Source organism: Capsicum annuum, chromosome 1 (assembly GCF_002878395.1).
Source record: "Capsicum annuum cultivar UCD-10X-F1 chromosome 1, UCD10Xv1.1, whole genome shotgun sequence".
In the NCBI taxonomy this organism is placed as follows: domain Eukaryota; kingdom Viridiplantae; phylum Streptophyta; class Magnoliopsida; order Solanales; family Solanaceae; genus Capsicum; species Capsicum annuum.
In genome coordinates, this window is record NC_061111.1 from 194850889 (window position 1) to 194865270 (window position 14382).

The following is a 14382-nucleotide window of genomic DNA, read 5'->3' on the forward strand; positions in this document are numbered from 1 at the left end:
ACTCTTCCCTAATTATTAGTTATCAAGTATCATATGTTTTAAAGTTTATTATGATTCTGAAATTTTGGTTTTGAAAACCAAAATTGATGGTTTTTTTGCATATGATTTAGCATTGTTTCCTCTTGGTTTAACTTGTTTTTATACAAGTTTTTTGTGATGGTTTTTGCATATGATTTGGCACTGTTTACTTTTGGTTTAACTTGATGGTTTTTACTTTTGTTTTGGTCTTGATAATGATTTGCTCTCAAAGTATTTGTGAAAATGCTTAAAAGAATAGACTAGTCAAATGTCAATGATATTTTGAACTAAGTCATCAGCCTAATGTATATGAATGGTTGATAAATGGTTTTGTGAAGGCCTTGTTGTCCATGTAATAGTTTAAATGGTAATCTTATTTTTTTATTAGTTAAATGGGTTTGAATCACTAAATATTAACTTGACTTATGTCTTTATTAGATAATGGGTTTGAGTCCCTAAAATTTAAATTGAATAGGAGTCTTTGTTAGACAATGATTTTGAGTCCCAAAGTCAAATGAATGCATGGTCAATAAATAATGGTAATGGCATTTGGTAAACTTACAAGTAGTGTTAGTATGGCAATACCAACGTAGTACCTTTGCTAAGTAATTGACTAATGGTAGTGTATGTGGAATGATGGTTTTAAAATAGGCATTAAAGCGAGATGTGTAGCTGGTGCAAGAAAGTGGAGTTCGAAGGACTAACACTAGAAACTGTACTAGTTGGTGCAGGTGTCTTAATAACAGGTGGTTTGAAACCCCTGAATGAATATATGAATGGGAGGTTCAAGTACCCCATAATACATGTAGTAGTTCTTAAGTCACCTTGATTAGGACGGGAGGTTCGAGTCCCCCATATAGGCATATACAAATTTGGATATTCTATGGTTCATGCGGCTACACTCACTGGGGCACTTCTGGATAGGGGAGAGTTAGGCCTATATAGCCCATGGGTGCCTTGTTCTATGATATCCATTCTACATAGCCTAGGTTAATGATTTTAAAGTTCACGTTAATCTTGTTCTCTATCCTGGCATAGTATAGATATAAATATATTGCATTGGTATGTGCATTGATTGATTTGTTTGAAACAGTTGGCACTATTTTATCCTTATTCTTAAATTACATGCTATCTCTCCAACCGTTAACAATCTTCAATGATGTATCCCTACCTAATGCAAGTTTTGGTTATACTACTCCTTCTACCTAGTGATTTGACTCGGGATCATCTTGTGTTGACTTGAAGTGGTGACTTTCCACATTCCGGAAGGGCTCTATTTCTAGTTTTAGTTTCTTATGTTTTCATTGGTCAATCTTGTACTTGGTTTTATCTATGGTCAAGGGCATGTCCCGACCAGATATTGTTTTGGTTTTGAATCGAGGCTTTGTGGAACTAATATAGGTTTATATGGGCAATGTCGGCAGTGGTGTACGCCTTGTCAATGGTATTGGTATTGGGAAAGATTCCATATGACTTTATTTAATTTGTGATTATTCCATTTTATTATGGTATGGATATGGACTTTGTTATCATTTTGGTTTTGGTTGTGGTTGTTGGTTAGTATTGGATGGTTAGACTTGTTTGGATTTGCCATGGTCATGGAACTATCCCAAAGTATTTGAGTTGATAGTTAATCTATCTTGTTATATGTTTGAAATTCATTAAACTTAGGGTATATGATTGGAGGTTCGATTGGGTATTGTGGGGTGGTCTCCGATCCATGTTTGACTTGGGATGCTCATTATGATAAGGCCCTGGTTTGGTTTTTGTCATATATATATATATATATATATATATATATCATTAGCATAGTTACAATAGCATCAACTCCCAATACCAACCTATCAGAACCATCAAGTGCCAATTCTCTTCAATATCAACTTAGTAATAATTTTCAAAGTATCTAACAAGCGTATAAGATGTTACAAAGATTAACATGAATCTTGACCTAAGGTGGGTCGAAGGGCCCACTTCTAACTCCCCAAAAATCTGTTACAAGGAAAATTCTACTCCATACTAGACAAAGGTATCTATATCCTATTTTATTTGTCAACTAAGATCAAATCAACGTTAAGATAGAGATTTTACCTAAAGCATGAGAAACTAAACAAACTATGCCTAAATTACAGTTTCCGAATAGCCTAAATAGTCCAACAAACCCAAGCATTGCCATTCACTTCACCAACACATAAAATCCATCCCAAATCTAACACAATATCATAAATAAAATATGAATTAGGTCAATCTACAAGGAGGGAAAATTAAGCCAACCTGGATGCCAAAGAAAGCTCAAAGAATTTGCTGAATCACCGATTTTCCCTTCCCAGAAGCTTCCACAAGGTGACAAGCTATCAAATTACAATCTACTCATAAAGTGAGAAAAACGACACCCATATTGCACTATTGTGCTTTGGGTCCAAAATTACTCAAAAATCCCAAGTGGTCTTACCCATAAAAATCACATTTTTAGAACCAATCCTAATGTTTCCTTATACTCAAGGAGTAATTACCATAAAAAATGGGTGAAATCTGAGCTATATTGAGGCTAAAATCAAGTCACAAAGGTTTAAGGAATTTAGAGAAGAAAAAGGAGGAAATCTTACCGCAAATTTGAAAGAAAATTGTGTAATAGATCGTTATCCAAGCTAAAAAATCTCCCACAATTGTTATTCCTAAGTTATCCTACTCCATAGGATTTAATTCCCTTGATAATCAATGAGAAATAGGCAACAACAATCTAAAAATGGGGTATGTATACCATTGCCAGGTACTGGAGTGTCTCTTTCACGATCTATTTATCGCTATTCGTGATACTCAGATAAAGGGACAGATGTTGTTATCATGACCTATGTATTGCAATTATGATACTTCCATGTCTGCCAAGGTGAGTATCTTTCCTTATCGCGACACTACCTGGTTCTGCTAGATCATGAATGCGATCATAGTCTCGCTAATCGCGGGTGCACCATCACCAGCAGAGATTGGAAATTTTCAAGTCTTCAGCAACCCCTTGAGATTTTTTTAGAATCCTTTATACGTAAATAGACTATGATACCCTATCAAATTCAATGTTCCAGACTCAATGGGCAATCAAAATTTCTATCTGAGTTTTTTTTGATGAAAAATGGGTCCCACACCCAACTTACCATTTTCTTAACCTCTGACCAATAGGTAAAAATGAGCTAGGGTGCCTCATGAACCAAACAAAGAGTCCACCTAGCCTAAAATTAACATTCAAAAGATGTTGGAACAGTCAGAATTGTCATACAAGGTCATTTTATTAAAGTTTTGACCGGGTAGCCAATTCGTTCCAACGAAGACTTCAAAATAAGGAATTGGTTCTAAAAGAAAACAAACAACTTGGTAACTCAACTATCAGTTTGTTGTTGTTTATTGCACATGCAAGTGCACGTGATCGTACATGTAATACAATGATTCAAGGAAGCGGATATCGTACCCATGAGGATTAATTGATTAGTAATTTACTTAATTTTACTTTTGACAATAATGTATTCAAGTATTTTAGAGTATCAAAATAGGGTAAACAATTTAACAAATAATTTAACAACCAAATGAATAACAAAGTAATGATGATCGCAACGTAAGCTAGGTTGTAAACAATAGAAGGAAAATTCAAGGGTTGAGGCACTGTTAACAATCGTATAAATCTCCATCCTTATCATGGTCACATTGATTATCGGGTTATTAATTTGCAGGGTTTAGATTATGATCGTGGTCTTCCGAGCCTTTAATCTTCTACCTTAAAAGACATTGCAACTACATTATTTAACGGGATGAAATAATCCATTTAGATGTGTTAAGTAATCTTCCTACAATTGAACCTAACAAGTCTTCTAGGTATATACCTATCCTAGATGCTGCTTCCCATTCATCATTCTATAGAAGAATACGAACTTGCTCCTTAAACTCTTTAATCTATCCCTATAATTCTCCTTCCGGGTTAACAAAGGGAATATGGATGTATTCTAATGATCTCCATTCATTAAAATTAGTAGAAAAAAATAATAAGAATAATCCATGTGATAAATCAACTTTAACCACTCTAAGAATATCAAAATATAATTGTGTTGTTCATTTCAAACCCATTACAAGGGTTTTTAGCGACTCATGTTTGAAATTAAAAGGATAAAAGTTGCAAAGTACCGTAAGTGAACTCTCATATCGAAGAACCAATGAAGATATAAAGTCGGGTGGAGCCTGGGCTGCCCTTAGCCCACCTGCTGTTATGGTAGAATACTTGGAGTTCTCTCAGTCCCTGGGGCTATAATAGGATTAGATGATGGATTCCTGGTTTGATCTCAAACTGAGGCTCTACTAAACATTGGCTCTAGTACCAACAGTACTGGTGAAACCTAAGTGTTGATAGCAAGCTATCATGACCCGATTTTTTCAAGTTGTGATGACGCCTACCTTATCCCCCTAGTAGGCAACCCAAGCCATAACTCAGAATAATAAGTAATGGGCTAATAGGTAGAAATTAGAAAAGATTGCATATAATGATAGAAATAGTAATAATAACTAACAACCAGAAAGAAAACATATATTATATACTAAAACAAGGGAAGGAAAAGGACCAATTACACAAATGAATCCCTCTCAAGACTTGGTAGAGCCACTACTAAAAGATACAAGAGTATTGCATAGAATTCAAAATATACATTATATATACAAGTATTCTTGAGTACAAAAGACTAAATTGGAGTAGACATAGGAGGATTAAGTTCGAATGACAGTAAGCTCACCCTGCTTTGAATCAGCATTGGTAGGTAGAAATTATGTCAATGTCGGCTGCTACTACTCATATCTGTATCAGGGAAAAGATGTAGAAATGTAGTATGAGTACCAAAGCAACGGGTACTCAGTAGGCATCATCGGTCGAATGAGTTCAATACATAAATGGTATAAGTACAATGTAAGGGTTTAATCTATGTTATCAGTAAACAGAGAAAGAAAGGTAAACAACAACCATGCTTTGCCAATGCGATAAAGGAATGAATGTAAGCGATGCTTTGCCAATGCGATAAAGGAATGAATGTAAGCGATACTGAAAATAAATAATGCAGTAATAATAGAAAAATCAAACATAACCTAACTGGGCCTCTAAAAGCCCGCTAGGCACACTAAGAAGATAGTTAACCCAACCGTACCCTCATAAGCTAGTGGGACACATACAAGTAACAATTAAAGAAAAATAACCATAAATAATATGTAACTGAGCCAATCTCATGAAATCGTCGTAGTCATCAGATGTACACCGGACTTGAACCGGCACCAATGGATAGTACGAGAGGCCATAAACTAGACTCGAACCGAAAGTGATGGATAATATCAAGGGATACGTGCCAGATTCAAACCAAACATGGTGAGTAGTAACGAGAGGCCTCATTTATAAAATACAACTGAACTGATAATCAAATGCTGAACTCAAATTGGAACTCAGCAGAACCATAATCATAATCAGATGTCAGACTCAAACAAGAACTAAAGGAACCATAACCATAATCAGATGCCAGATTCGAACAGAAACTCAAAGGAACCATAACCATAATCAGATGCAAGACTTGAACCAAAACTCATAGTAACCATACCTCACTGTAATATTAAAATTCGTGCCATACCATAATAATGTCAACGTGGTACAAAAGTTCACAATCAATGGCAGATATAAAGTATATACTAAACCTGAACAACAGCTAAAATATGTCTAATTACCGTATGCATGTGTTAACCTTAAAGGGACAGATTCAAGGTTCTGCAATTTAATTCCACATCCTAAAGTGATGGATGCTATATTATATTGAAAGATAAAATACCAAAATCTACTAAAATGGTGTTCTAATCCGAAAAAATAAGACATGTTATATACATATCAAATGATACACAACTACAAGTACTTATCCAAAGCTAGCATATTAGTTCACAATTTTAGTAAATAAGCTCAATATATAGGTAGGATAAGTCTAGCCTACCTGGACGCCAAAGCTAAAATATCTTTCCGCAAAACCTTCAGATAGTCCCACTAAAACCTGAGCTTGAATAACTTGATCTGGATAACTAATTTCTCCTAAAATAGTAATGTTACAAACCAGTTGAAATACTTGAAATTTCTCGTATATGTTTATAAAATATAGATAGAAAATGTGTAGTCATTATGTAATGGAAAGAAATAAAACATATGGAGAAGAATTATACAAAAAGTCATATATATATATATGGACAACAATGAGGCTGATATGAAAAGAAAAGATTCCATCAATCCTTACCTTATGTAATTGATGCCACCAATTGCCACCTAATGTGACATATGCCACGTATATACACACATATATTTATTAATCATCAAGTTTAATCTCCTTATATATATATATATATATATATATATATATATATATATATATATATATATATATATATATATATATAAGTTCATGGTAAGATAGTTACAATATTTTAAATATACCATAAATAATAGAAAGTTATTTCTAATAAAACCTCTATTATATAATAGTAATATTTTAATATTTCTAAATTTACTATCTCCTTTTAAAATATTAATAGATTATAAAACCTACTGTAAAGTAATATAAATATACCATAACATAAAGAATTTTATCAATATCAAAAATATTTTTAAAGGGTAATAAATTATATTGCTACTAAATGCCAATTTAATTAAATAATCCACAATAAAATTTAAATATTACTAAAATTCTCAAGTGAACTGCCTGGTAACCGAATTATGAGTCCCAACAAGTCATAAATAACTTGGGACAATTATAGAAAAACTCTGCATATCAAAAACTTGTTAAAATAGAGAAAAATTACCGTGAAGATTATTACAATATCCAGTACTTAAAGGACTTTTGTCCATCAAAGTAAAGCATAAGGACATGCCTAAGGGCTCAAACATATAGGGACACTGGGCGTGCATATCACACCTGGAAGAAAGGATAGGTAGGTCGATCGAAACATATCAAGAGACTCACAAACCAGTAGGATGGAGTCATGCAATAGACACTTGACATTGACATCCTGAACATAATCATGAAATGACTCATAACCTATAGATATCAGTCTCCTAGACGAAATGCAAAATAATATCCATCGACACACGACTAACAAAATTCAAACACCCTGAGAGTACACCATGGGCGTCACACGGTGCTTCTAGTTCCGAGGGACCATAAGCTAACCCATGAGTTGACACTTGATTTGAGCGCTGAATAACATAACCATAAATACAGAAGAATAATTGATATTTCATAAGGTTTTAATAACTGAAACAAATACTAAATTATGAATCTGATGAAATAACTATTTGAGTCTGAACAAATACTAAAATCTTACATAAACTAAATAACTTACTGACATGTCAACTAAAGTCTTAATACTGAATAACTTACTGTAGTATCTAAAAGCCTCTAAACTAAAACTGTGAGTTGATGGGATAGGCCCCAACTAACTCCAACTAACTAATAGACTGAAAGCATGAAATATATTAATTTGTCCTTGAAATATGAGGACTCACCACGGCTACTGCTGAGAGTCTGAGAAGTCTAAGTGCGATTCAAGAACTGGGGGTCAAATCTTATGATATAATACATCATAGCACATGAAAAGGGTATGCGATCAGTACTTTGAATGTACTGGCATGCTAAATGAGGTAGGCTGACATGCATGATTTTCATGAACAGGAATAACAACTATGTAAATATACATATAAAATATTAGGCACTGTGTAGATAGAAAGAAATATATAGATACAGAAGGTACGTGAAATCTGTAGATACTGGGGATGCATGACCAAGCATATAACATGAAATGAATAAAATTATGTAAACAAAACTACTGAAATAACTGATATCTATGTGCTTTGGTCAAAGAACACTGAGACTGAATTACTAGTCTAATCATTAGACTAAGACTGTGGGAGGTATCATCAAACCAATATACCCCAATCTGAGCTAATCAGGGTCCAACCTATAACCCCAGTTGAAAGGGTATTAATACCGTGCCATGAGGTCTAATGATGGATGTGTGGATCCACTATATTGATGTACTATCTCGAAGGACTAAGGGTGTTAATCCTTAACTGATGGGTGACCCCAGCGAGATAGTCAATCCTAAACTGATGGGTGACTTCTCACCCTATGCTGGCTACGTAGTTATAGAGTATAGGTATACCTACTAACAACTCTGCCTATTTGATGAGGAATCCACCATCCCTACACTCGCTCGGTAATAAATCCTACTCCTAACTGAATGACAATAAGTTACTGACTATTTGTCAGTTTAACTGAGTGATATAGTAATGCCCATAATATATTCTGAAGTTATTTTGAAGATACTGAGAGAAGACTAAGTAAACAACTATGATTTTCAGGTATTTATTACCCCCGGGACTTAAAAGAAAACTTAATAACACAATATTAAACTTAGAGGACTTAGCATGAAAACCTTTATCAAATATTCATTCTTGTAAGAATTTAATCAAACACTTGTAGTTCATGGCTTAATCAAATCATTGGGATGTTAGGGAATTTGTAGTAATAGTATGAATTCAACAAGAATAGAACTAAATCATGATTTAACTCAATGAATGATAACATTAAAACATGGGGAGTTGAATAATAACAATATTTCATTTATACATGGTGTAAAATCATAGTTCATGGAGATTTGTGGTTGAAAACTTAATTTAAAATAAAGTAACTTGAAAAGGATGTAAATTTGTAATTAAAATCAGATACTTGAACTTCATGGGTAAAATGAACCCATGAATGAACATTTAACATACCTGGGTTAAGGAATTTGAGATGATTGATGGTGAGTTCTTGAGATATGGCCTTGAATTTTAGAGCTACGATTTCCTATTCTTGAGAAAGGGATCCTTAATTTTGAGAGAAATTAAATAAATGATGATTATTTAGGTCACTCAGGGGTTAAATCTCATGTTTTACGTTAATTAGGGCCATGGAAAAAGACCCAAATACCCCTAAACGAATTTAAAAAGTTGAGTTGAAAATTAAAGATCCCAATTTTTGGCTTCGGCGTTATGCGCCATGATCGTGGAGCTTTACTGGAAATTGATGACTGGGACCTGGAAGCTTGGCACGATGTGGAGCTATCGCAGTAAGCCTTTGGAATGCCATTTTGGCCACCTCTACGATGCGCCATTATTGCAGAGGGTTAATGGAAATTGCCAAATATGAAATGGGACATCACCGTGACATGGTGTAATCATGGTGGAATTTTGAAGTGTCACTGGAATTTGGCAATTGTCATTTAGACTGGCTCTGCGATGTGCTAGTGACCAAACTAACAGTGTTTAATGACTGAAACTTAAAATAGCCATAACTCCTCACCCGATTATTAGATTTATGCGAATTTTATATCATTGGAAAGCTAATTGAATTTCCTACACAATGGCTAGCTCCAAACTAAAAACAATGGGTATTTTGAAAAATTTATATCTGAATACTCATGTATTAGGACTTAAATCATGTAAAGGAAATATGCTGTCTTACAATATCTCCCCCTTGGGATAATTCATCTTTGAATGAGACTAGCTAAGCTGAGGAACACTGATAGACTGAGCTTACACAGTGATCATGCATTTCTGATGCATAGAATACATAACTAAACTGAATTGTAAATACACGACTGCCATGAACATGATGTGTAACTAAAACTAAGAATGATAGGCAGAAATCTTAAGATGATTAGTACTTTAAATCGAATCTTAATTTGCGGAGAAAAGATGAGGGTATTTGGTTCACATATCTTCTTCTACTTCCTAAGTGGCTCCCTCAATAGACTGATTCTGCCAAAGAACTTTCACTAGTGGAACTTTTTTTTTCCTTAGTCTATGGACTTGACGATAAAGAATTTCAACTAGAACTTCCTCATAGGAAAGACTGTACTGAATATTTATGCTTTATAGGGAAGCAACTATAGATGGATCACTAATACACCTCTTCAACAAAGAGACATGAAACACTGGGTGTACTGAAGCTAGATCTGAAGGCAACTCAAGCTCATAAGCTACCTTTCCAAAATGATTAAGAATTTTGAAAGGCCTGACATAGCGGGGACTGAGTTTGCCTTTCTTGACAAACCTCTTCACGCCCTTAATGGGAGAGATCCTTAGGTAAACAAATCACCGACTTCAAACTTGAGATCCTTTCTCCTCACATCTGCATATGATTTCTGTAGGCTCTGGGCTACTTTAAGACTTTCTCTGGTCAACTGGACTTTCTCTAACACATCAAACACCAAGTCAGGCCCTACTACTACGGCCTCACCAACTTCAAACCAACCGATCAGAGATCTACATCTCCTACCATAAATAGCCTCAAATAGAGCCATCTAGATACTGGGGTGATTTTTATTATTAAATGTAAACTCAATCAAAGATAAGTGTTCATCCCAAATACCTTTAGAATCAACTACGCATGCTCTCAAAATATCTTCAAGAGTCTAAATGGTCCTTTCTACTTAACCATCTGTCTGAGAGTGGAAGGTTGTACTAAGATGGACTAGGGTACCAAGACCTTTTGGAATGCTTTCCATAAGTGAGAGGTAAACTGGGTACCTCTATCTAAAATGATAGATAAGGGAATGCCATGCAACCTAACCAAATTTGTGAGGTCGATTTTGGCATAGTCCTCGGCTAAATAAGAGGTATGGACAGGCAAGAAATGAGTTGATTTGGTCATCCTATCTACGATAACCCAAATGGAATCATGCTGATGACGAGTAAGAGGCAAACCTGTCACAAAGTCCATCTTGACTTCTTACTATTTCTGCAAGGGTATGATGAACTCCTGCATAGATCTACTAGGCTTCTGGTGCTCAATATTAACTTTCTGAGATGTAGGGAACTTGGCTACAAACTCTAGAATGATTCTCTTCATCCCACTCCACCAATAGATCTCTCGCAAATCATGGTACAACTTAGTGGCCCCTGGATGAATCGAGTAACGCACACCATGCATTTCTGCAAAAATTTGTTGCCTCAAATCGTATACACAAGGTACACATAGTCAACCCCAATAACGCAACAAACCATCTCCCCTTGGGAGAAAACCTCCACTTTCTGATCTCTAAATGATTTTTTTAACTTAACTAGACTGGGATTTCTATCCTGCTTTTCCTTTATTACGGAAACTAGGAAGAATTCAGAACTACTCGACACCCATACACTACCTTCTGCTGAATTGACTAAGTGGATACCTTATCAGGCAAGATGATGGACTTCCTAAGATAACTTCTTCTTACCTTCCTCAACATGAGCAACACTACCCATAGACAACCTACTGAGAGCATCTACTAATACATTGGCTTTTTTCGGATGATACAGAACACTCATGTCATAATCTTTCAATAACTCTAACCACCTCATCTGATAAAAATTCAAGTCTTTCTAAGAGAATACACACTGCAAGCTTTTATGGTCTATGAGCATATCAACATACATCCCATACAAGGAATGCCTCTAAATATTTAAGGCAAACACTACAGCTGCTAACTCAAAATTATGAGTAGGGTAATTCTTCTTATGAGGCTTAAGCTGTCTAGAGGCATAGGCTATTACCTTACCTTTGTGAATAAGGAAACAACCCAAACCTACTCTCGATGCATCACAGTACACAACAAACCCGTCTGAACCATCTGGCAAGGTTAGAACTGGGGCTAAGGTAAGTCGACTCTTCAATTCCTAAAAACCCTTCTCACAGTAGTTTGACCACTGAAACTTAACTTTCTTCTGAGTTAATCTGGACATGGGGGATGCAATAGATAAAAAACCTTTAAAAAACCGATGATAATAGCCAGCTAAATCCAAGAAACTCGGATACTCAATGGAGAGATGGTCTTGGCTAGTTTCTCACCACTTTGGTTTTTTGAGGATCAACTCTAATGCCATCACCAAAAATAATATGACCAAGAAATTCACCGACCTTAGCCAAAATGTACATTTACTAAATTTGGCAAATAGCTAATGAGTTTTGAGAGTCTGAAGTACTATTCTGAGATGGTCTGCATGATCATTTTCATTATGGGAGTAAATAAGAATGTCATCGATGAAGACTATAATGAACATGCCCAATTATAGCTTTAACACTTGGTTCATCAAGTCCATGAAAGATACTGGGCATTAGTAAGACCAAAGGACATGACTAAAAATTTGAAGTGACCATACCGGGTTTGAAAAACTATTTCCGAAATGTCACATTCCCTGACTCTGAGATGATGATATGTTAATCTTAGGTCTATCTTAGAAAAATAACTGGCACTCTGAAGTTGGTCAAATAAGTCATCGATTCAAGGAAGTGGATATTTATTCTTGACTGTGACTTTGTTCAACTGGCGGTAGTCTTTGTGTATTCTAAGAGAACCATCTTTCTTATGCATGAATAGAACTGGTGCACCCCATGGGGAGATGCTGGCCTAATGAATCCCTTATCTAGGAGATGCTTCAGCTGTTCTTTTAAGTTTTTGAGTTTAGCTAAAGCCATTCTGTATGGTGGAATAGATATAGGTTGTGTATCTGGAAGAAGGTCTATTCTGAAGTCGATTTCCCTTTCAGGAGGAACTCTAAGAAGTTCTTCAGGGAACAATTCTGGAAATTACCTAACTACTAAAACTGACTTAAGAGTTGGACTTTCTGAGCTAGAGTCTTTGACTCACCCAAGATGATAGATACATCCTTTGGATATCATCTTTCTCGCTCTAAGATATGAAATAAGCTGACCCCTAAGAGCTATAGTACTACCCCTCCATTCAAGGACTGGTTCATTTGGGAACTAAAAATGAACTATTCTATTGCTATAATAAACTGAGGTATAGCATGAGTGGAATCAATCCATGCTGAGAATGACATCGAAATCTATCATCTCTAACTCTACGAGATCAACTGAAGTAACTTTCTAACATATTGTGACCGAACAGTCCCTGTATACCTTCCTAGCTATAATGGAAACACCTACTGGGGTGGTCACTGAAATAGGTTCTTCTAGAGTTTTGGGGCTGACTCTGATGTTGACAGCTATGTATAGAGTTACAAAAGAAAGAGAAGCTCCAAGGTCTAGTAAAGAATAAACATGTAAGTGAAAGACCTGCAACGTACCAATAACAACGTTAAGAGAATTTTCCTGAACTTGGTGGGAATGAAGATTATATAATCTATTTGGATGCTAACCAATGGTAGTACTGAAAGCGACACCCTACTGAGTTGGCCAACCGAGTAGAAATAGAGACTGATGGGACTGGCCCTGTTAGCGCAAATCCCTACCTTTCTGAGCAACTACTTGACACTCCCAAATTTGATGTCTAGTTTGAGACACCCAGAACATATATCATTCCCTCTCTATACTCTTCCTAGTGGTGCCTGCCATATTTTAACATAGAGGATTTGTACGGGTTCTATCAACACTACCTTGGGACTTAGAGCTTGCTGCCCTATCCCGATTATCATTTCTGAATTTGGGCATGGGGACATTGGCTGAAGAGGGTATTGGGGATAAAGATCTTTGATGAAACTGAGGATGATTACCACCTTCTGACCTTAGCTGACTAAAATTAAAACTAATCGTTCTAGCCCTCTTTTTCCCTCTCTGTCTTTCCTTAATCTTTTGTTCCTCTATCTGTTGAGCATGGACAATCATCCTAGACAAATCTATCTCCCTAATCAGCATTGTGGTCCATCACTCCTTGACCACACTATCAGATATGCTAGACACAAACTTACTTATCTTGGACCTGCTGTCAGCTACCATAGGAGGAGCATATCTAGCTAACTGAGAAAACTTAAAGGATTACTCCTTCATGCTCATACTGTCGTTCCTCAAGTTAATAAATTCTAACACCTGGGACTCCTTCAACTCTAATAGTATGAATCTATCTAAGAAAATAGTCTTCCCATTCTACATGCCCTACATCAACACCCCTATCAATTTTCCACTGCTTAAACTAAGTATGGGCTACATCCTGCAACTGATATGCATCCAACTCTGCACTTACACTAGATGTAACCCCCATAGCATCCACCACTACACTTGATATAACCCCCATAGCATCCACCACCTTTTGAACCATATCTAAGAATTCCTATGGATCCTCTGTAGAGTTAAATCCCTTAAAGAAAAGAGAATTCATTCAGGTGAAGTCCTAAATTCTGGTTGCAGCAATATTAGCCACTTGGTTGGCTAGAACAACAATTGGACAGTTATTCAGAGCTACTACGTAGTTTGATAGAGTGGTGAACGCCACTTTGAATTCTGCGTAAGACACATGCTCGTCTAGAGGATCTGCCAGGACGAGCGGAGGTGCTGGCTAGTTTCC

The 14382-nt window shown here is 35.8% G+C and overlaps 1 long non-coding RNA gene across 1 annotated transcript; it reads right to left on the reverse strand.

Moving 5' to 3' along the window:
* Positions 1-4567: 4567 nt before the first annotated feature.
* Positions 4568-6185, reverse strand: LOC124891413. The gene is made up of 2 exons (XR_007049686.1): positions 6009-6185; positions 4568-4843 (listed from the first exon to the last, which is right to left on the reverse strand). It is a non-coding gene; the product is annotated as an uncharacterized LOC124891413 (long non-coding RNA).
* Positions 6186-14382: the final 8197 nt, after the last annotated feature.